Source organism: Mesoplodon mirus (genome assembly GCF_964341445.2).
Source record: "Mesoplodon mirus genome assembly, chromosome: 6".
In the NCBI taxonomy this organism is placed as follows: domain Eukaryota; kingdom Metazoa; phylum Chordata; class Mammalia; order Artiodactyla; family Ziphiidae; genus Mesoplodon; species Mesoplodon mirus.
Window position 1 is genome coordinate 56,088,840 of NC_138982.1, and position 23,817 is coordinate 56,112,656.

Consider the following 23,817-nt stretch of genomic DNA (forward strand, 5'->3'; position numbering starts at 1 on the left):
ATCTAGCCAATGTCACTGAACAACAGATGTAATACATTGAATAAAATGAGATCCCTGCTTTAATATAACATAGAAATAGTTGGAATTATACAGTGTATCAGTGATACCTGTGAGCAATGACCTAAACTCTCCAGCACTTTGAGCTAAAACAACTTCATATGGAAATGTATTTGGTCAATAGTCCCACTAAAGATTTCAACATTCTATGTTTTTATTTCTGGTATAAAACCATCCAAATACTATGAACTCAAATTGTTGGTGAATCTACAAGAGGATGATAAAAATAAAATGAACTAAAATAAAATCAGTTATCCTGACTTGCTTGGCTGATAATCTAAATCAGTGAATAGCTGAACCTTGTTGAACACAATGCTTCAGTACTTTATATTTAATCCTCCCACAACTGCTATACTGTAGTTATTAGTATCTCCAGATGAGGAAACTGGAGGTTAAAGTCACCAGTAGGACAGCTAGATTCAGAGCTGGGCTCCAAATCAAGTTTCATGTGACTACAATGTCCAGAGCCTCAGACACTAATATACTCTTAAATATAGGCTGCAAGTAACGATTTGATAGAATTTATTTAATAAAATATATTGTAGAATTGTGTATAATGGACATAACTGAACTTTAATAATTGCAAAGGTCTGAACTGGGAAGAATATATGAAACAAATTATAAAGAATTGGTTTCTCCAAAAAAGAATAAACTGATAATAAATAAACTGATAATAAATAATTGATATTCCTCAAAATATAAGTGGGCAATTATAGTACTCAAATATTGGAGGAATATTTACACTAATATGAAATGACATCCACCCCCACCCAAGCAAATCAGGCAGAGGAGCAATTTTATATATATTAAACTAACAAGAACTTTTATACATGATGAGATGAGTCTGGAACAGTATGGCATTATACAACCTTTTTTTTGAAAGCATATCTACTATCACATGAATGTCTTTATCTTTTGATCTAGCAATATATACCCATACGTATATATCCTAAGGAAACAATCCAACAAGAAAGAACGACTATATTCCCAAAGACGTTCATTAAAGTATTATAATGAGGAAAAAAATAGAAGTAACTCAATGTCAAACAAAATAGGAATAGCTGAGTAAATTATAATGTATCAATCCAGTGGCATTTTTTGCTGTCATCAAAAATGATAAATATAAAGGCTATATAGCAACATGGAATACTTTTATGATATAATGAAAAGTGAAATAAACAATAATATTGTATGATACTATGATTAAGTAATAGAAAATACGAATGAAGGGTGAAAATAACGTGAAGGAAAATTAAAAAGAACATACATTTTAGGATAATATCATTTTTAGTCAATGTAGTCCTTTATGCATTAATTCTTACTTAATAGTTAATGTTTTAAATGGGAGGTTTATATGTTAATGTTATAAAATAATTTTTCATTTTTCAAATTCACTTTCCAGCGATTTAAATTTGGCAAGAGGCACAACTGGCTGGTACAACCCACTGTATTTTTATTGAGTAGGTGGGTTTGAACCAGGGGCAACAACACACTAATTCTAGAACTTTATACCCTTAAGACACAATTCCTCAATCCAGAAAATGAGATGGAAGTAAATTTTTGCCATTGCTACTACCTGGGAACTCAACATTAACCGCAAAAGTACAAATACAGTCATCACTAAAATGGCAAATGAGAAATCTCAGCTCAATCCATTGAACACATTTATTGAGTATTTTTATATTAAAAAAAAACCTTGGTGTGCTTAAAGCAAGGAAAAAAAAGTATTCTAGGGGCTCATAATCTAGACGTATCTGGACAGATACATAAGCAACCAATAAAAGGATATGATGAAAAGACTAGAATAGGAACACAAAAAAATCCCATGGTTGTATAGGAAGATAATGTCCCTCCAGTAACCTTGTGAAGACTTCCAGTCTCATGGCTATCTTGAAAAATTTTGCACTGTGTACCAGGCTTAGCACAAACCATGTTATAATAGAACGTTCTTTAGATATTGCTGCTCAATTAACTAAAGGGAGCCTTCGTTGGTCTCATTGGAGTCTTTACATAATTGGTACTTTTTTACTTCTTACCCATTAACCCTGTCTTATCTTCATACCTGTCCTATTCAACCTAGATTCTATAAGCCATTATTTTAATAGGCTCTCATGTTTAATAATCCTGTGACCTTGAACCTGACTTGTAAAAGCTGTATTTCATACGCTGAATCTCATCCCCTCCCATCTGTTGATTTCCCTTTTATTTTATGTATTTCTAATTTCTTCCTCTCTCTTAGATTATTCCTATCTATTTTTAACATTCCCAAGTGTCTCTCACCAAACAAATAAAATCACCTCTCTGATCCCACTTTCACCTTTAGCTACTGCTTTATCTCTTCCTCTTTACAATTCATTCTTCTGGAAGAGGTCTATATATATATAGTCTACCATCCTTCTTCAGTACTTATTTTCCCATTCACTCCTTAATTCACTCCACTCTGACTTAATTCTCCCCTCCCCACCGGCCTTTGCCACCAGTTTATTAGTGAAACAATTCTTGATGTCACCAGTGTCCTTCCTTGTTAATTAAAATGAATGTTTTTTGCCCTCAATTTACTCATTTTTATTTTACTTGATTCTCAGGGTAATTTGACAAAGCTGATCACTCCCTTTTTCTTGAAAGTCCTATTCCCTTCGCTTCAGTGACACCACATACTTTTGATTTTCCTTCTTCCTGACTGCTACATTTTGTTCTTATTCATTGGCTGTACATCTGTACCTAATCCTTAAATGCTGGAGTATCTCAATGCTAGGTGCTAGGCTCTCTTCAGTTTCTTTATATCTTTATAAGTAATTCCATACACTTTCATAACTTTACATACCACTTTCTTTTCATTTTAACTGCCTATTCAACATCTGCACTTGGATGCCTCACATCTCTCTTAAACTCAACTAAATTAAAAATTTCCCTCTAAAACTGTTTTTCCACTGTTTTATTAATCTTAGTGAATAATGCCAATATACAAGGTACAGAAGCCAGAACCTGGGATCCATCTTTATAAGTATTGTATGCTGATCAATTGCACAACTGGAGCTCCCAGGGTCCGTCTTTAGTATTCCCTTCTCACTCATCCTTCCATCCAATCACCCATGGATGGAGATGGGGCCAATGACACAGAAGGCAGGAGGAGATATATGATTCTTGGTGGCATTGTGTCTGAACTGAGACTTGCATGAAACCAGACCAATGCTGGATATTATAACTGCCAGAGTCAATAAATACCATTTATTTGTTACCTGTAAAAATGAGAGTCATGACCTTTTATCTCTTCCTTAGTCTCTCATGGACAATGACATTGTTAATACTTTCTCTTGTCTTGGCTTCAAAACAATTGACTCCTGGTTTTCTTCCTATTTCTTTGCCTCTCCTTTCTACTTTGTTGGCATGCCATCCTCATTCAAGCTACAAGATGTTGACAGTCTTCTAAAACTGCTCCTTAACCCTCTCTCCTTTTCTAACTTGATATTTTCTCCCTATGTGATCTCATCCATGCTCACAGATTCAATTATCATTTAGTCACAACCGATTCATACAATTATATCTCTAGACCATAACACTCTTCTGAGTTCCAAATTTGTATAACCAACTGCCTACTTTACCTCTCCTCCTGGGTATTTCAAAGACATCTCAAACTCAACATGGCCAAAGTTGAATGCATGAATTTCCTTCCCTCATGCTCCTAGAACCTGGACTCTGTCCATTGTTCCCAATCTCAGTAAATCGCACCATTAGATTTCTAAGAACACAAACCTGATCATTAAAGCCATCTTTGGCAGCTTTAACTTCTCATATGAAAATTTTAAATCCCTGCTTAAAAAACTTTAGTGGTTGCCCATTCTTTTAGGGTTAAGAAACTCCTTAATATGCTGTAGATGAACTTACATGCTTCAATCTCTACCCACCTTATCAAATCAGATAAAGCTCTCCTTCACCCTTTACACTCTGGTTATACTATTACATTGCTATTATGCCTATCCTTTGCCATAATCCCTCCCATCACTGAATCACAGGCAACTCCCCACATCTGCATCCCCATCTGAAACATGCTTTATTCCATTTGTCTAATTACCAACTGGTCATGCTTCAGATTTCAGCTGAAATGTTATTTTCTCAGAGAAGCCTTCCCTTATCCACTTGGAGATGTCAAATAGCCTTGTTAATGGTTCACATAGCATGGATATCTTTCTATTCTAGCATTTGGCACAGTTGTAGTCATACATATATCCGTGTGTGTGTGTGTGTGTGTGTGTGTGTTTGGAAACTATAAAGGAAGGACCTTGACTATATTTGCTCACATTATATCTATAGTACCTAGCACATGGTAAATTCTCAATACATATTTGTTAAATGAAAGAATATATGAAGGAATGAATGAGCAAGTGAATTTCTTTGCTGTAGTACTCAGAGATTGAGTGTAGAACCTGGATACAAATCACTAAAGTGACAATATATACACTTAATAAATTGGCAAATGGTCAAAAATCAAATTATTAAGTTAAAAAATTATTTATGAGGAAAGATGAAAAGAACTGCCAGTGTTTACTTGAGAAAATGACAGTTAAATATGAAAGGTCATAGATTCCTTAAGGGCACACGTCATGGAAAGAATCACTGGCTTGTAGAATCATGCTCTTCAGTGTAGCTTGGAAAAACTAACTGAAAATAAGAAAACTAGAGAGGCTAGCTTGTAGTAAGTCATACTTATCCATGATAGAGAATCAGTAAAAGAATAACTAGTGCTCATAGCCATTTATAGCAGAAGAAGTACTGACTGAGAGCCAGAAAATCTGTGTTCCAGTTCTAGCTTTGCTATTACCTCTCAGCTTGACTGGTTCAATCACTTAAATATGCTGACCATCAGTATGTTGTCTTTAATGGTTCTAAAATTCTGATTTTGTTATTTCAGAAGAGTTATACATGAAATGACACTATAAACTACCCAAAGGAAGGGACTGCATCTTATTCATTGCTGCACTCCCTGGGGCCTAGCATGGACCACTGCACCTAGTAGAGTCTGTTAACACTGTTGAATTGTGTATCCTATAGCAAATCCTTCAGAATATATTGGGTCAATAAATCTCTCATAAAGTATATACAAAATATTACGTGTATGTTGGATGTGAATTTTTCTATGTGGGTAAAAGAACAATTGCTTTTATAATATAGCCAAATAAGAGAATAAAACCCCCAAATGTGGGGTTTGGGAATATTTATGTTATCAGCATAACTCCTGTTGCACTCAATGTATCAATATATCACTCAGTTGCAATTAGTCTGATTTATCAACACCTAACCCACTTTGTTATAGTAAATAGTCAGTTAATAAATATTTCTTGTGGATTTGCCAATAGTGTGCTGGGTGCTGGGGATACAGCAGTGATAACCAGATGTAGAAACAGTGGTGAACAGGATATATTATTGTTCTCAGGAGACTTAGTCTCTAGTGGAATAAACACACAAACATGAGAAAATCAATTAAAATGACATGAACACAAAAATGCCACAAAAAAAAAAAAGATGAAGGGTAATATGATAGATGATGATCGGAGTGGAAGGAAGTTGCTGGGATGGTTAGGGGAGGCCTCGACATTCAGGTTCAAGAGAAAAGGGCACTGGAAGAGGAATCATAAGATACTATCTCCAGAAAAGAGCTCATAGTAGTTGTTCAACCTTGGGTAAGTCAGGCACCCTGCCTGAATCTCCATTTTCTCATCTTTTCAAAGATACCCGGAACATATTTTTCATACTTCAAAGAAATATTACACTTGTAAGTATTAGTATTAAGGCATTTCCCCTCCTTGAAGATCAATTACATTTTTGCTCTGGAACCAATATTATCCCATGGTTTACACAGCACCGAATTGTCACCTTCTTCTCATACCATAATTCTTGCCTCGTCATTCTCTCTCTCTTTCATTTATTTAAATGTAAAACACACACTCACTATTACGTATCTTATAAGAAGGCACTATGTCCTCCATCCATCACAGCAGGGCGGGCGTCGTCGTCGGGGAGAAGAGTTGAAAGCCCAAGTGTGAGGAGTCCAGGGCACAGTTGCCATGACCTGAATTAGTACAGCTCAGCTCAGGGGACATAAAGGTTGTAAATTATCTGGACAGCATGCACAGTAGGGCTCACTAAACCCCACAGGTCCCTAAGCACTGGAGTGGGTGGTCCCCAAGGACATTCCAGAGCTGGAAGAGGCGGCAGCGAGCATTGGGGGGTTCCCGGGGGGAGCAGGGGCAGTGGGGCTCTGGGTCTGAGGGCTGAGGCTGCGGGTCTGCGCTGGGGGGAGGGGGCAATGGGCGGAGTTCTGGGCTGCAGGACGTTTTGGAGGCCCAAACTCTGAACCTGGATGCCCATTCTGATGGAAGGACTTGGCAGCCTCTTTCCCAGCCAACCACTCCTCACTGATTGGAAAGGAAAGTGGTGGATAGTAGTGGAGGGGAACCAAGGGAGGGATTTGGGGGAGAGCCCCAGTGTTGAGCCCCATCCATCAAATATCCATGTGAACTCACTCTCTCCTTTCCCTGAATCCCCAAATTGATGAGACAAAAACTATATTTTTAGGCCAAGGTATCTAGCAAATAACAATGGATGTATCTGAAGACAGCTGAAGGTATAAATATACTCATCTTCAGAAGTAGGTAAAATCCATTTCTATGTGATGCTGACACCACCTCAAATCCCAGCCTTGGATATATATAAATCTCATTAGCCAGTGTTCTTTCTTTATCTAGAGAGGTATGACCATGGGTCACCACTATATTTGAGCTCATTGAACCTAATAATAAATATTCAGGGTAGCAAGTGAAAAGAGTGTTACTGGATCCTGAATCAAAATAAGAGTGGAAAGCTTAATATTTAAGACTTATGACCCATGGCTTTACTTCTAGTTTCACTCATCTAGGAAATAAGACAGTGAGACTACAAAATCAAATATATACTTTCAACCATAAAAAAATACACGTAGAAGGATAAAACATAAAATAGGGTCCACCCTAGGGAGTACTGTAAAACAAAACATTCCTATTTTTACCAATATGTGTCACAGATTCTTCAAACTTTTAAGAATTAGGAAGCAATCCTAAAGCTTTCTCTGAAGTCCCCACAAATGTATTTACTGCTTTTTTATCTTTGCTAGTATTTTATCTATACCTTTGCTAAAGGATTTTCTACTTTCCTCCACCTTGAATCATAGATTTTAAAATTTTAACTCTCCACCAAAATCTAATTTCAAAGGTCAGGATTTGTGGCTGTTTTACCTCCTCTCAACAGTGTTTTATTTACAGCCTCATATATAGTAAGTGCTTAATAATTATTTGTCAGATGAATGAATGAGTCAAAGTTTGAGGACTCAAATAAAAGTACAAGTGTTTTATAAAAAATACCAATGCAGTATGAAAAGTCTTAAATGTTTCATAAACAATGTTATAAAAACATAAATGATAATTCCATCTTTCAAAAATTCAATGATTACTCTAGAATACCAAAACATTTTTTTTAGGAATGAAGTAAATCTTTCGTCAAATACCCTCTTAAAAGTTTACAGTTTTATCTTTCAGCCTTTCTTAATCCTAATCGCACAATAAGACTTTTATTAACTCTAATTGCTCTTTGATCAGACTTTTGATTATTTACCCTGAGGCTACATTGCAGATTCCAAGTTGTTCTGCACAGTTGTAATTACCATATGTTTTCATTAATCTAATTCTGTTAGCCGGCTGTTTACTGAGTGGTCTTAGTGTCAATCAATTATCCTGCTAGCCCATGCATCAAAACAATTAGAATGGGATTTAGTTCTCAAGGTGGAGTCATTAGGGTATTTTATTACACATTTCCAGCCTATTAGAATATAACCAGAAAAAGACAAATAGGAGATTTGTAAATGTAGCTTTATCACTGATACTAAGTACAGAACTACTGGGGAATCATCTATGTGGCTAACATTATGATCAAAGGATATGGGTCTTGGAAAGCATTATTAAACACTCAAAGAATGAAGCCATGTAGATCTAAGTAAATGGAAAAATAATCAATGCAAATTGACATTTCTTTCAAATACACTGGAAACCAGGCTTCTCTAGTTAACGCAGAAATTGTCCTTCACTGGACCACTACATTTGATATGGTCTCCTAGCAATACTTCTTCAAAGAAATACTTCAAGTGTTTTTAAAAATATTCAAAACTATAATCTTATTCTTCAAAAATGAGTTATCACATTTCTGTTCAGAACTCTTATGGAGTTTGAGTAACTCCATATGCATTGCTCTGCACACATCATTTCACTCCTTCCTCCATTTCTTCCATCAGACAGTCCCTGAGCACAGGCCTCATGCTGCTAAAGACATTGCAAAAAAAGGAAAAGATGACACAGCTCCTGGGCTCACAGTCTTGTGGCAAGGGATTAAACCAATAAGTCCATGCCACTAAGGGGGCAAATATCACAAAGCATAGCCCATTAGACTAATCAGAACTACCAAGTCTTACAGGGATACTTAGCATTTTATTTTACTTTCCTCAATAATAATAATTAATTTTCAATAGACCAGAGACTGTTCTAAAGACTTAAGATGCACTGAGTCATATAGACCTTACAAGAATACTGTGAGTTGGTTGCTATTAGATATCTTCATTTTACAGAGGAAGAAACTGAGGCACACAGTGGTTGAATAATTTGCAAAAGGCACTGATTTAATAAGTGACTGTGCTATGCTGTAAACATAGAACTTGTGCTTTTTTTTTTTTTTTTTTTTTTTTTTTGCGGTGCGCGGGCCTCTCACCGCTGCGGCCTCTCACGTTGTGGAGCACAGGCTCCAGACGCGCAGGCTCAGTGGCCATGGCCCACAGGTCCAGCCGCCCCACGGCACGTGGGATCCTCCCGGACCGGGGCACGAACCCGCGTCCCCTGCATCGGCAGGCGGACTCCCAGCCACTGCGCCACCAGGGACACCCGAACCTGTGATTTTAAACCACTCTGCTCTACCAGGGTGGTTCTCAAACTCTACAGTGTGTGTGAGAATCACCAGCTGCATTTGTTAGAACACAGATTGTTGGCTTCCACCCGTAGAGGTGTGGCTGGGGTCTGATCATTTGCATTTTTTTAACAAGTTCCCAGGAGATGCTATGCTCCTGGTCCAGAGAGCACACTTTGAGAACCAGTGCTGTACTATATTCCAAACCTCTATCATTCTCCTCAATCTTTCAATCTACCTACCACTTCATTACTAACTCTCAGCAGGGAAGCTCATCACTTCCCAAAGAAACTAGGACATTTCTCTCAACTTATTTCTGTTCTCTCACCCCCTCCTTCAACTACATCTTACTATTATTGTCCCTCATTATCTCCTTCTTTCCACATTTGTGAAAGCTTGTTGCTCAAGGTCAATTTTCCCAAATGTGGGCTTCATTACTCTCACCTCCTTGGGACCTTATTTAACAACATGTACCAGTAAGCTGAAAAAGCATGACTTGTGTGTGCACTTAAACTGCAACTTTATTTTTGTCTCCTGTCTCTATATTTACTCACTGGAAAAGTACTTCTCCTCTACCACTACAAAAATCCAAACAATCCATGACTTTTCTGGTCTTTTGTAGGTAGTTGAAAACTAATCACTTTAAATCACAAATACTGTATCTACTAAATACTAATCCAGTCCTAAAAAGTAATCAAAACTCTGAACTCTTATCCAAGCTGAAGCTACTTCTACTGCAGGTAGGCAGGTCTCTTGGCATCAAGGAAAGGAATGTAGTAGCCTGTGTTTCTTACTCTTTCCTCTCCTACTAGGAAAGGGAAGGTGGAACTTTCTTACTTGATTAATGCTACTGTAAGATGCTTTATGCTTTCTAGTCCTGTTGTATGTTTAAAGACTCTCTTTATGGGGATGTTGTGTGCTCTTCAGAAGCTCCTCAGCTGGGCACTTCCCACTGTAGCTGTCATAAGTGGCCAATGAATTGCTCCTTTTTTGGCTCCTGGTTTCCTGGAAGTCCACTCTCCAGAGACCCCTCCATCTCATTTGCATTCCAGGCAGTCCACTTGGGCAAGAGCCAATGTCTACATGCCAGTTCTCAGTTGTGAACTGTATTGGTTCAGAGGTAATCCTCACACATCTTTAGCCCGGGCAAATTCTGGGAGGGCACCTTCTTTCTAGATGTGCACAGGGAGGTCTTAACTTCTTGGTGTGAGTTGGGTACCTGTTCTCTGTGCCCTGTGACTGCAGGGAACCCATATCATGGCCTCAGAGAAGCCTAAGAAACCTAAGCTGACGTCTCTAAGAGGGGTCTGGTACCTGACTTTAAAATTTCACATCTACTGTTTCTCTGTGTTCCAGGGGAACTTTCCAAATAAAATTTCTATTACAAAATTATTCACCACTTTTCTTGTGTACTTATCCTCATTAATCAGCTCTTTCCCTGGGGTGTGGTAATATGCTCAAATTAAAACAAGATAAAACACATCCTTAACCTCCCCTCTCAGAGTCATGTCTCTCTCTCTCTCTCTCCATTTTCAGCCAAATCTCTATACTTTTTCTCCATTTCTTCATGTTTCAATCACTTCCCATCCCACTGCAATTTGATTTTAGCCTTTTTCTCTCCCTGAAAGTTGCCAGTGACTCCCTAGTTGCTCTTTTCTGTGGATATTTTTCAGCTCTTATCACAGCTGACTTCTCATTGGCATCCATGGTATAAACAATTCCCTCCCTTGCAATCTTTCTTTGATTGTTGACACCACTTTTCCCTAGTTCCCTTTATGGTTCCCTCTCTCTAATTCAGAGGCTTTGATTTTTGTTTGTTTGTTTGTTTTTTCCAGACTAGTCCTCAAATAGTAGAGAGTGCCCCCCCGGTTTTCACCATTGACATCTTGCTGTCTATATCCTCTTTCTAGGCAATAGAATGAGCGGTGAATCACCAACACACAGCTTTACCATTCAACACACCATTACCAATAACTCACAAACTGATTTCCACTAGATCTCTACTCTCCATCTCAGATTTAACATGTCTGAAACACCAGACTCCAAACCTACTCTTCTTCCTTTATTTCCAGTCAGTTCTCCAGTGGCACTCAACCCTTCCATTACCTCGAGAATTCCATCTTCAGTTTCACTTTTTAAGAAGCAGAAGTAGCAGCTAGCATCATCAGCGACAGCTACCACTTACTGCACAGTAACTATACACTAGGCAAGTATTCTGTAGATAAGGACACTTATGTTTGCAGGTTAAATAACTTGCTCAAGTCACAGAACTCTTAGCTTGCAAGGCCAGGATTTAAATCCAGATCTAGACAGGTCCTCCATGCTGTGTTCTTCTAGTAGCTCCAGAATCTACCCCTCCTATAAATGCCCAAGCTTTAATGCCTGCCTTATAACTTTGGATAAAATCCAACTTTCTTTCCAGTGTAAGCAAAGCCCTCATTATCTGGCTCCTACATCCATCCTCCTTAATCTCTTCCTACCTATCTATATAACATCTGGACTACAGCCACAGGGAACTTCTTGGATTTGCATTCAATTTGGTGAAAGCTGTTCCTTCTAGCTAGAATGACTAACAAAGAAATGGCCTTCAGGGCTGAGGCTGGTAAGGTGACTTTCCTCTGTTTTCACAAAGCACCCTGGATATCTTCTCTCATAATACTTACCAGAGACTATTACAAGTCTTTTCTAACATTTACTTGAATCACCCATGACTAAACACGTGTACTCTGTTGGTCTTTAGGACTGGGCTTACCTTCCTCTAGGGGCTTAAGAGACTAGAGTACATTTTTAAATTGATATGTATTTAGAAAATACCAATCTAAATTACTCCTATTATTGTAGGTATCAAAACATATGAAAAGAGTTAAAAAGAGAAACTCTTGTCAGCAATGCAGTACATGATGTGCATCTATTGAGTGCATTAAAATAATTGCATATAGTTCATTTAAAAATATTATAGTGATATAATAAAAATAGGCTGTTTAAAGGTTTTATTTTATGGTTAAATTTTTTAAGCACAAATATCGTCTCCATGCTTCACAAAGCAGAACTCTGAGATTTTCAATAAATTATTGGGCAATTACTTAGGATGAGTCACAACCCTTTTTTGGTAACAATTTTGATTCTACTTGTAGGCACCACTCTGTGCAAAAGCGGTGAGAAGGCAAATCATGTTCCCAGATTTTCCTAACAAATGTGAGTTCTAACACAGACTTATATCATGTTTAAAGAATATGGATTGCTATTGAATCAACAGCATAAAATACTGACGCTTCAAAGACATCATAGAATCTAGACCTGAAATGACTACAGCTTGATCTTAAAACAAGCCCGTTTCAATCTAGAATATTTGAGACAGACTGTTCAAGGGACAGGCTAACTCTTGCTTTAGTTTTCTATATGCTGTCCATGTGTTAATTTAGAATATAAATTATCAAAGTTTTAGATAATCCCTAAAATATTTACTAAAGGTATTTAATTATTGGCTTTTTATAAATGGATGATAAAAAAATATGTGAAGAAACTTTGCCTTTCTTCTGCAAAAAATACATTGCAATTATATTACTTTAAAACCCTTTGTAAGGATTCATATGATAAAGTCATATAAAATTCAATACTAGGAAATAATTTGTCTCTACAGATAAACTGATTTGCACTACTTTAGCAAATAATTAAAATCATGGCACATGGCATATTGTCCTTGTTGCTTTGACTACAGGAAAACTGAAACTCCTTATAATTTAAGTTTTGTTCCCTTTGGTCACATTTTGATTCTGAAATCATCCTCAAGTCATTTTCATTTAGACAATAAGAAATAAAAATAAATAAAATGAAAAATACATATATACCTATAAACACATTGACAGTGACAAGCAAATCTTCTCTTTTAAATCTCCTTGCATATTCTTGTCTTATCCAATTTGGTCGTGTTAAAGAAGATTTCTCAATAATTGTAGAGTGTGAGAGAAAGTGAATTCATCAAAGTTCACTCTGTGATAACTTTCCAGAAAGCCTAGGATTCAATAAAGCATGCATTGTGTATCTTCTGGCTATAAAGTATATTTTTCTGGTTAACACACTTTATTAAAAGCCTCAGGCAATATTGTGTCAAAGAAGTAAAAATTGTCGTTAACCCATTTTTTCAGAACTAGTGAAATTGTACAGGGCTGTAATTGTTTGAGAGACCTATATGGGTATAGAAAAAAAATATATATATATACACACACACACACATATATATATGTATATATGTGTGTAGATAGAGATATATCTCATAATCCATTGTTAAAAGACATTAGATTTAATTATATTTGAAAAGCAAAAGTCCAGTAACCATATAGCTTGTGTGGCAGGTAAAATGGCAATTCAAAATCCAGTCATTATTTTAAAACTTCATTTTGCACAGGAGGAAGAGATACTCTTAATAGTAACTAAACTAGATTAGATATTGTAGACTTGAGAAATGCATGCTATAAGTTACATGCCTTATTTTACAACTGAAATACCAAGATGTTTTCAAGGGTTGTATAATTTCTTACTGTAGTTTTATATTTATTACTATAAATTATGGAAAAACAAACACAAATGTGAACCACTCAACTTTTAAGGGATGAAGGTAATGTTGAAAACTCCAGCAAGTTTGATATCATGATATTTGAGTTATACATATACATTACAAGACACATGCCACCTACCATCAGAGCTTACAAAGCCTGAGCCTAGGCTTCTTAAGGCTAGAAACTTGAGTCAAACAACTTTGTTAGTTTGAGAAGACTTCATGCTGGGCCTTAGACTTTATGTCTTCTTTATGTTTTCGTCTAAGGAAGAAAAATGAGTGTTTAAAGAAATAGCAGTAGGGGTTTCCCTGGTGGAGCAGTGGTTGAGAGTCTGCCTGCTGATGTAGGGGACACGGGTTCATGCCCCGGTCTGGGAGGATCCCACATGCTGTGGAGCGGCTGGGCCCGTGAGCCATGGCCGCTGAGCCTGTGCGTCCGGAGCCTGTGCCCCGCAATGGGAGAGGCCACAACCGTGAGAAGCCCGCATACCACAAAAAAAAAAAAAAAGAAAAAAGGAAAAAAAAGAAATGGCAGCAAGGATGAAATAAGATGATGCATATTTACTTTTTTTTTTCTTAGCTCTGTGAAAGTAAGGACTTATAGGACAGCCAAGTTCAAAGACAGGGTAAGGCAGAGGGAAATGGGATGAAATGCTTTCCGGAAGGATTATGAATCATAGTAGACCTTGAAAGCGAGAAATAAGGATCACACAGAGCATGCTGAAGGGGGCAGAAAGTAAATAAATATTTCTGAGAAACTGAATTGTGTAGTAATATAAAAACTTAACCAGAGGTTATAGGGAACTTCGGGGTGGCTTAAGAGTGAAAAAAGGCCCCTGTGAAGATGCCAAAGGACAGATTTTGACAAGGACTCTTTTTTAAAGGAAATATTAGTTGTGTTCAAATCAATAAAATAAAGACGTATCTGTATTTAAAGTATTTGTAAGAGAAAACATATTATTATACATCCCTACAGAGTGACCTTATTACAGTTCAGGCAAGAGTCCTAGAGTTTGTCCAGCATGATCACCGGAAGTGAGGCTCGCAGGTTCTGACTGCTGTGCACCAGCATGGTCTGTTTGCTGCGATCACTGTCTGGCAGTCAGGAGTTCTGCCACATTGCTTAAAGGCCTTTGAGTATTTCTTTGGCCTACTGTGCTTACAGTCACTCCATTTCAGCTATTCTATCAGCTGCTTCACCACCCTGCTGTTATTCATCTTCTATACATGTCCAGCCCAGTAAATCTGAATTTCAGTGAGCTTGACTTCCATGCTGATGTCCCAGGATCCTGCTGTTGTTGACCTTGTCTTGCTATTAGATGTTAAGTACGACTTGTAGGCAAAGTTGATAAAACTGTTTTAGAAACTGTATGATTTTTTCTTCTGATATTCATTTCCAATTCATCTACTGAAGAAATTTTGGCATTGCCATTATTTAGTCCTAGACTTTTCTCTTTGAATGAACGTAAAGGCTTGGTTCATGTCATAGTTCTGTATACTGTACTTACCTTGAAAAATGTATTCTAGTTCATGAAACCACTCTCAGTTTGGGGGTTTAAAAGGTCAATGCTAGACATTGACACTATTTTAAGGGAATATTTCATCTATTTTCGTATAGTGTTCTGTTCAACTTTTGCCTTTTAAAATCTATCAGATTATCATGGTTGATTCTGCTGAGCAAGAATCACAACACAAATTCTGCTTATTACTGAGTCTGGTGATACATGACAGATAGAGTCAGTGAATGGAATGCATCAGCAATCAGCTTGGATATCTGAACATTCTTAACTTGATATCTATAAGTTTCCATATTCTTTTATGTAATATAACAAATGGGTGGTACAAATAATTCACATACTTTCTTAGTTTATTATTTAATTATATTTATATTATTTGTTTGGTGACATAGTAATATTTGTTTCTTGTAACAGCTTTTTCAAGATTGACCTTTTACTTCCTATTAGTATTTCATATCAAAACAAACAAAAATATATCTCTCTTGGCATCTTCAGGTTAACTCATGTCATACACTTTTGGGATTTAGGAAAACATGCTATCCCCTAGAAAGGGAATGCATGAAAGTGTGCTTTGGAAGGCAGAGCTGTAGACTTCTGACTGGATCAGAAAGATATTAAGCATAAGAAGAAGACATTTTAGGTCATTGGCTCCATTGTTAACAGAAAGGGACAAGAAACCAAAGTGCGATGGAAATAACATTTATCTCAAATATTAGTTCATGCTATTCAAAGTTAAAATCTTAATTGTCAAAAAGAATACAAGGTAAATACTACTAAATTGTACAAAATTGAAGCACCCTTAAGATATGAATAAGCCTGGCTAAAGACAGATAGCTGTATTGATAATTCCCTCCCCCCAAAATCTACACACAAACATACACGTGCACCATATAAAAATATGTATACTTATATATATTTTCAGTTTTTTTTTTTTACTGTATTAGTATCAGTAGCATTTGCATTACTATAGCAAAGTGTGTCATGTTTTCTTTTCAGCTATTTAGCTTAGCAGTTCCTTTAGAGCACCATGTGAACCTTTACTTCAGGTGAAGATAGGCATTTGTGTTCAAAGATGTTTTAAAAATTTGCCTACTTAATGAAAGATCCTGAAGGAAAAAAGAAGACAACCTAAGAAATAGTTCTCCCAACTGTGGAATACTTCTATATACGTTTTCACATAGGGGTGGGGAGAGGCAATAGCAAAAGTATAGCATCATTTGATCACAGACTTATTTATCCAAATAATACCTGTAAATAACTCAAGAAACACAATTTGGAAAACAATGGCTGAAAATATAGACAAAGACACTGGCACGCCACTCTTCAGTGTTGTCCTGCAGAGCTCCTTATGACTGTGTATGTTCTTACTCAGAACGGCCATGCAGATCTCATATCTAAACAGCTACCACAAAATCCAAGATCTTCTCTAAATTTAATCCATGTGATTGCCAATCCCATCCTCATGTACTACTTCAAAATGTTAAATGTAACTCAAACAATATTCTTATTTTTAAAAAATATTGGCATAATAATTCAAAAAATGTTATTTGGAGGGCTTCCCTGGTGGCGCAGTGGTTGAGAGTCCGCCTGCCAATGCAGGGGACATGGGTTCGAGCCCTGGTCCGGGAAGATCCCACTTGCCGCAGAGCGGCTGGGCCCGTGAGCCATGGCCGCTGAGCCCGCGCGTCCGGAGCCTGTGCTCCGCAATGGGAGAGGCCACAACAGTGAGAAGCCCGCGTACCACAAAAAAAAAAAAAAAAAAATGTTATTTGGGTTCAAGGACATAAATGTATAAGACTATCATGGAAAATGAAACTGCCATATGTTAACCATGCCCATTTTTATCCATTTAGGAAGAACCATTATTAAAAATTAAAAGAAAAAAAGGTCAGAATTAGAGCTGATTCCTCCAGCTTTCATGAGCAGGGCAAGTTTAGAAAGCAAGAGGACTGCGTTTCAAGCTTCCACCTCATATCAGGTGAATTCGACATTCAGGATGCTGCTGTGAAAAAGTGCTTTAACATCTGCCACCAAAAGCAAAAGTTTAAGTCTTTGTTTCCAGGCATAGTGGAAAAACACTGAATGGGGAATCAGAAGCCGTCCTGGCTCTGCCGCTGACTAGCTACATGATCCCAGGCAAGTCCTGCACCCTCCTGAATGTGCTCAAATGTAACTTGTCCAGGTTGCAGTAGACAACCTTGAGGTACTTTCTAATGACAACATTCTGTCATTTCAGTATGGTAACGGGATGAACTACAAGATTTTGTTTTGTCACTCACTATTCAGAAGTACATAAAAGAAGTACATATGTATATGTATAACTGAATCACTTTGCTGTACACCTGAAACTAACACAACATTGTAAATCAACTATACTCCAATATAAAATAAAAATTTTTTAAAACAAAAAAATAAAATAAAATTTACTGTGGAAGATGTATGAAAATACACAGATTTACTTATTCTTCTCAAGGGGTAATGAACCCCAACCAAATGCTATAATCATTACAAATAAAGATTCTGCTTTGCTATGTGTTTAAAAAATAAAAAAAGCAAATACATTTTGGCTAAATACAAAAGTATACAGTAGGTCTATCTGATGTTGCTTGTCATTTGTTTCTTCATATAGCTATCCAAAGATGTTCAAAATGTATGCTACATTCCTGTTTCAGTAGATATTTGACAGTAACTGTTAAAATTGTGTTTGAAGTTTGAAAGATTTTCTATAACGTGACATGGAGAATTGGAAAAAAAAAAACAAACACTGCCATTCTTATGCTAAATTTTGGGCTGCTACTAGCAAATACTTTTGCAAATTAGAAAAAAGCCAACTCTTTTGGGCGGATGAATTGTAAAAGGTGTCCTTTCTGAGAAGACTAAATAGAAAAAAAGTCCCATTTGGTGGGACTATTAACAAAACAACACCACCTTCTCCAGCTGACATGGCTGGGCAAGAAAGGCTCAGGCTGGGTTTCAGCATCCAGTCTCCCCATCCCCAGTGCCTTACATCACCATCTGGGGCAGCCTTCTTGGGACATCCTGTTGAGATCTACATGCTGGAATTCCTTCAAGATCTCCTTTTGGCATCATCTATCTCTCTTATATCTTGATATTCTCTCTCCACAAATACATGTGTTTCAGTCCCTCTAATAAAATTCTTCTCTGGATTTCTAGCTATTGACTTCGTAATCTACTTCTCTGTACACTCTGGCTTCTATAAAGTTTCACTCACTTCCTCACTAGCCACCTAACACATGCTCCTGAAAAGAGCACTGAGCTTTCAAGCCTGCCCACATCCTCTTGCTCCCTTGTTAACCAATTGGCAAACCCCCTAGATACTTTCAAGCCTTATCTTACTTGATCCCAGAGTTGAACATTTTTGACTATTTCTATATCATAAAATCTCTCTTCTATTAGCTTTGGTGATAACTCCCTGTTTGAATGAATAATTCTCCTAATATCCCTAATTTTTATTGCTTTTTAAATACCAATGTTTCCCCATACCCTATCCTTTGTCCTCTTTTCTACTCAGTCCACACAGTTCTTTTAAATTACCTTCTCCATACCTCAAAGTTCAACTTCTACTATATACTGGTGACTTTCAAAGCTATAACTCAGACCCCTTTCCTGAACTCCAGACTCCAGATTCCAAATAATTCCAAATAATCGGCAGTCCCTCCTGAAATCTCCCAAAGCATGTTACATGCAACACGTGTGAAATGGAATTGGCCATTTTAATTTTCTTCTGTATTTTCCTTTATCTTTCCACATTATCTAAAGCACAAATACATTACAAAAGTAACTTATAAACCTACAAAAATGTTACTTTTAGGATTTTTTAAGTTCTTTAACGAACCCCTTTTCTAACTGCTCCCTTTACTCCCCACTCAACTCCATGGCTACCATCCTTGCCTTATTTAAAACCATCCTCTTTTCTCACCTCAGCTGCTTTAACCATAGAATTGGAATAACTCTCACATAGTCGTGGCATGAGTCAGATGAGATAATACATTTAAAAGGCCTGGAACACAGCAGGAGTGCAATAAAGGGTAGATTATTATTATTGTTGGAATTATTATTTTTATTACAGTAGAATTATGGGGTTCCATAAATTGCAGCTCAACCATAACTACCACTAACTTTATTTGCTATAGTAATAATAGTTTAGGGTTGAACTTGGTCTGATTTACTAAATTAGCATTTTTTCAACTGCTACACAGCAGTGAAAGACTATAGACTAACTCAACGTAAGAGATACAAGCTTAATTTAGAATTGCAGAGAGGTATGGTATACTGAGCATCAGCTTTCAAAATTTTAATTAGAAATCACCCTTAGGCTATTCTGTATCAGAAGGATAACTTTGTAGTTACAAAGTCACATCCAAGAATGTATTTGTTAGTTAATGGAACTAACACAGGCCTTTCTATTAACAGAATTTCCTAGTTTATTGCATAGTAAATTCTTTATCCTTTCAGAACTTTAATCTTTGGGACTAGATTTCCCATTTGAAAAAGACATGATTTTTTAGGAAATATTTGAGCCTTTCTAGCATCTGTTTTAGAATTGAAAGCTACTTTCAAGTATGTTCAAATAAAAGGGAGAAATAAAACATCCATGTTGAAAGTTTTAACTAAAATGTGACAGTTCATGGTAAAAACTTTCACCAAGAATAGATTTGGGTGAGTAAGCTCAGACTGAAAAGGAGGTTTGACTTAACACATTGTATTATAAAAGAGAGGATGAAACACTTTCTTCATTGGGCCTCCAATTTAAGATAGCACTTGACTAAGAAGCTTCAAATTTGACTCCTCCTTTCAGTGACTCACAAAATGCCTTCAAAAACACAGAAAATAAAACTATATATATATATACATATATATATATGTGTATATATATATATATATATATATATATATATATATATATATATTCTGTATTCTGAACTTAACCTTGTTGTAAACCCAGTGTCTTGCATTTGATTTTCAAAGTCCAACTTCATTTTTAAAAATCATCTTCCCAGTAGAAACTGTTCATGAACTGAGTATAAAGACTCAAGGCTTTAAAAAACAGCTTACTACTTTTCTGTCTCCCTGTCACTTTTTACTCAGACCAGCAGAAAGTGAAGAAGCAGGAGACAGAGAGATGTTTTAAGGAAGAAGAACTTCATGAGTGAGAGAGCAGCTGTAAGTCACTTTGGGGCTCAAGACAACTAAGTAGATAGTAGGGACTGCCCTCATTAAGGTTTAAGGTCAAGTGACAGATGAAGCTTCTCTGACGTGGGGGAGTTTATGTGAAGTTATTTTCTCAGTTTTCTTCTCAAAAGAGAGGAGGAATTTTCAGAAGCTTGAATCCAGACCCTCCATGCAGCATGGAGTCAATCCTTCCTCATCTGCAGAGAAGGCACCATCCCCATCTCTGCTGTATTGAGTCCTTTGTCTTGCCATACAGTTTTTCTTCAGGTTTACAAAAAATTACATCCACATTATATTCAACACCTATATTTAATGCCCTTCTCTGTCTTCATCTTAAGCAGTATACAAAAGAGAACTACACGTGCATGAATTTCATCTACTACAAATGACTTGTCTACTTTATAACGTTTTCAAAAATATTCCATATGTATAAACAATATTTTCATAGAACTCCTAAAATGGCCCTGGGATGGAAGAGAAATTGAATTATAACAATGGTGATTAGTAAAGTTGGGAGTAGATTAAAGGTGTCCCCAAACCCAAGAACTGCTACACATCTTTGGTATACGTTCGAGGTACTAATTTTTTGAGCTTCCCTTCAATTATTTCTACCATAGTAAACAAAGAAGAAGGAGATGAGCCTGAAAAAAAAGTATGAAGAGATAGACAGGTAAATAGATAGATAGACAGATATAATTTATATTCTAGTTCATATAGCCAAAGGGTGTAAAGTATACATAGGAAATGGCAAAGAATCAAAAAAATTGAAAGTAGGTTATCAAATTGGCTTACAATACCAAATCCAAATGTGACCCATGAAACCATATCTAAAGAATGCACTATAGGACAATTAAAAATAAAAAGACAGATAAGGAAATAACATCTAAATTTGATGTGAAGACAGGAATCACAATAGTATAAATCTAAGTGGTATTTCAGACACTGATGGTGCAACACTGATAATCTGTACAATATATTGACCAGATATAAACATTCACAAAAGGAATAATATTGTATTTAAACATATAAAGAAGAAAAACTTTTATAATTTCAAGATAAAATGGGCAGAAACTTTAGAATAAAGGAAAAAAGTAACTTGCCTCTCTGTTTTAACTTAAATATGTAACAGATAAAGATACCAAGGATCTAAAAAATAAAATTAATACATATAAGTAATATATTTATCTTTATATAGTTTATAATTAAAGTCTATATGTTATATCTTCATTTTAAAACTCCATGAAAATATTTTAAAATTATTGTATATAAATACCAAAAACCCTGAATAAATTCCAATAGTAGATAGCCCTTAGGCCATATTCTCTGATCCCAATACAGTCAGCCCTCTATATTCTCAGGGTTTGCAGCCATGGATTTAGCCAACCACGAATTTAACCAACTGCAGATGGAAAATATTCAGAAAAAAAATTCCAGAAAGTTCCAAGAAGCAAAAAATAAATTTGTAGAGCATCAGCAACTACTTACACAGCATTTTACATTATATTTACAACTATTTACACACGATTTGCATTGCATTAAGTATTATAACTAATCTAGAGATAATTTAAAGTATACAGGAGGATGTATATAGGTTATGTGCAAATACCACAGCATTTTATATAAGGAACTTGAGCATCTGCAGATTTTGGTATCTGCAGGGGGAGGAGGGGTCCTGGAACCAATCCCCTACGGATACAGAAGGATAACTGTAGTATAAAAAATAAGGTTAGTAATAAGATTGCAAATCTTCCAAAATTCCCTGAAATTTAAACAAAAAGGACTCCAAAAAAGTAAATTTTGGGGCCAAAGAGAGGGAAAAATTCTATTCAAATATTAGTAGAAAAATGACAGTGAGAGTACTACATATCAAAAATTGGAGGGCATGGTCAAAGGTTTAATCAGAAGTTAAAATTTTATCTGCAAATGCTTTTATTATTAATCAATAAAAACTAAAAATAAATTAATAAATCAATTAAATTTTGTAGTGAATAATTTAATGAATTATAAAGCAGAAAAAAATCTGTGAAAGTTATTTGACAAAGGCAATCAAATAGACAGATTTATGCCTTATGTAATACTGAGAAAAAGAGGAAAAAACCCAAGAAGCATCATTTAAGAATGAAAGAATATCTAAAATCTGAGAAAAAGTTTGAGAATGTAATATACAAATCTGTAAAATCTGGTATACAAATCTCAGCAGAAGGATGATTTTCTAGATATATGTGGTTAACCAAATTGACCCTCCCCATACCCTAAAAAAAAGAAAACCTTAAAATATCAGTAATTATGGAAGAAACTGGAAAAGCTGGCAAAAATGTTTGGGACCAAAGTGGTTCAAAAGCAACTAGCAGGAATCTGATATCATAACATTAAAAAAGAGAAAAATTTCCAGACTAATATAACTTTTTATATTAACATAAATAGCCTAAATAAAATAGTAGCAAACTGAATTTATTGCAAACTTGACCAAGTAGAGCTTATTTCAAGAATGCAAGATGTTCATACATTGAATATTAAAATTCAATATTCATGTAATTCCTCATAACATTAAAGAAAAATAAATGAATCATCTTGATAAATAACAAAACTTTACGAGTTAGGTTATAAAAAGTAAATATCTTTCTCATGCCTCAGTGTAAGAATCATCACTCCAGGGCTCATATGCTGGCTCCAAGCATGGAGGATTCAGGCGCCTTCTTCTTATCATTCTGCCATCCTTAGGTATTTCCTCCTTCCAACTGGACAAAGAGGGCTCACTACTACATCTTTATTCAGGACAACAGGAGGGGGATGGAAAGAAACTTCTGTTCATGCCCTAGTAGACAGAAATTATGCACATGCCCCATTTAAATGATTGTTTTGTTGTCTAAATAATACAACCTTTATTCTGGGCTAAAAATCAGGGGTTAAGGGCTTCCCTGGTGGCACAGTGGTTAAGAATCCCCCTGTCAATGCAGGGGACACGGGTTCAAGCCCTGGTCTGGAAAGATCGCACATGCCGCAGAGCAACTAAGCCCGTGCGCCACAGCTACTGAGCCCACGTGTCACAACTACTGAAGCTTGCGTGCCTAGAGCCCATGCTCCGCAACAAGAGAAGCCACCGCAATGAGAAACCCGTGCATCGCAACAAAGAGTAGCTCCCATTTGCCGCAACTAGAGAAAGCCCGTGTGCAGCAATGAAGACCCAACGCAGCCAAAAAAAAAAATTAATTAATTAAAATAAATAAATTTTTAAAAAATCAGGGGTTATCCAAGAAGAAAGGATATTGGGGAAAACCAGTAGTAAGAATCTGCTTCAGATCAATGTTTCTTTTATATGTCAGTATTTTATTCTAACCCATAAAAGAAAACAGACAAAGCAAAATAATATTTCAGAAGTTCCCAATAGACTATAACTATCTAAAATATAATGAGCTTTGGTATTTATATATGCATTATGATCTGCAAGGTTTGAGCATCTGTTTGGAGGAGAAAATTTTCATAATATTGCCCTTTTTGACTTCATGTAGGCAGTGA

At 36.2% G+C, this 23,817-nt stretch overlaps 1 protein-coding gene across 4 annotated transcripts in view; it reads right to left on the reverse strand.

Annotated features, from left to right (window-relative positions):
• Positions 1 to 23,817, reverse strand: part of NLGN1 (neuroligin 1) — a 737,809-nt gene that overhangs the window by 328,506 nt on the left and 385,486 nt on the right. The window lies entirely within an intron of this gene.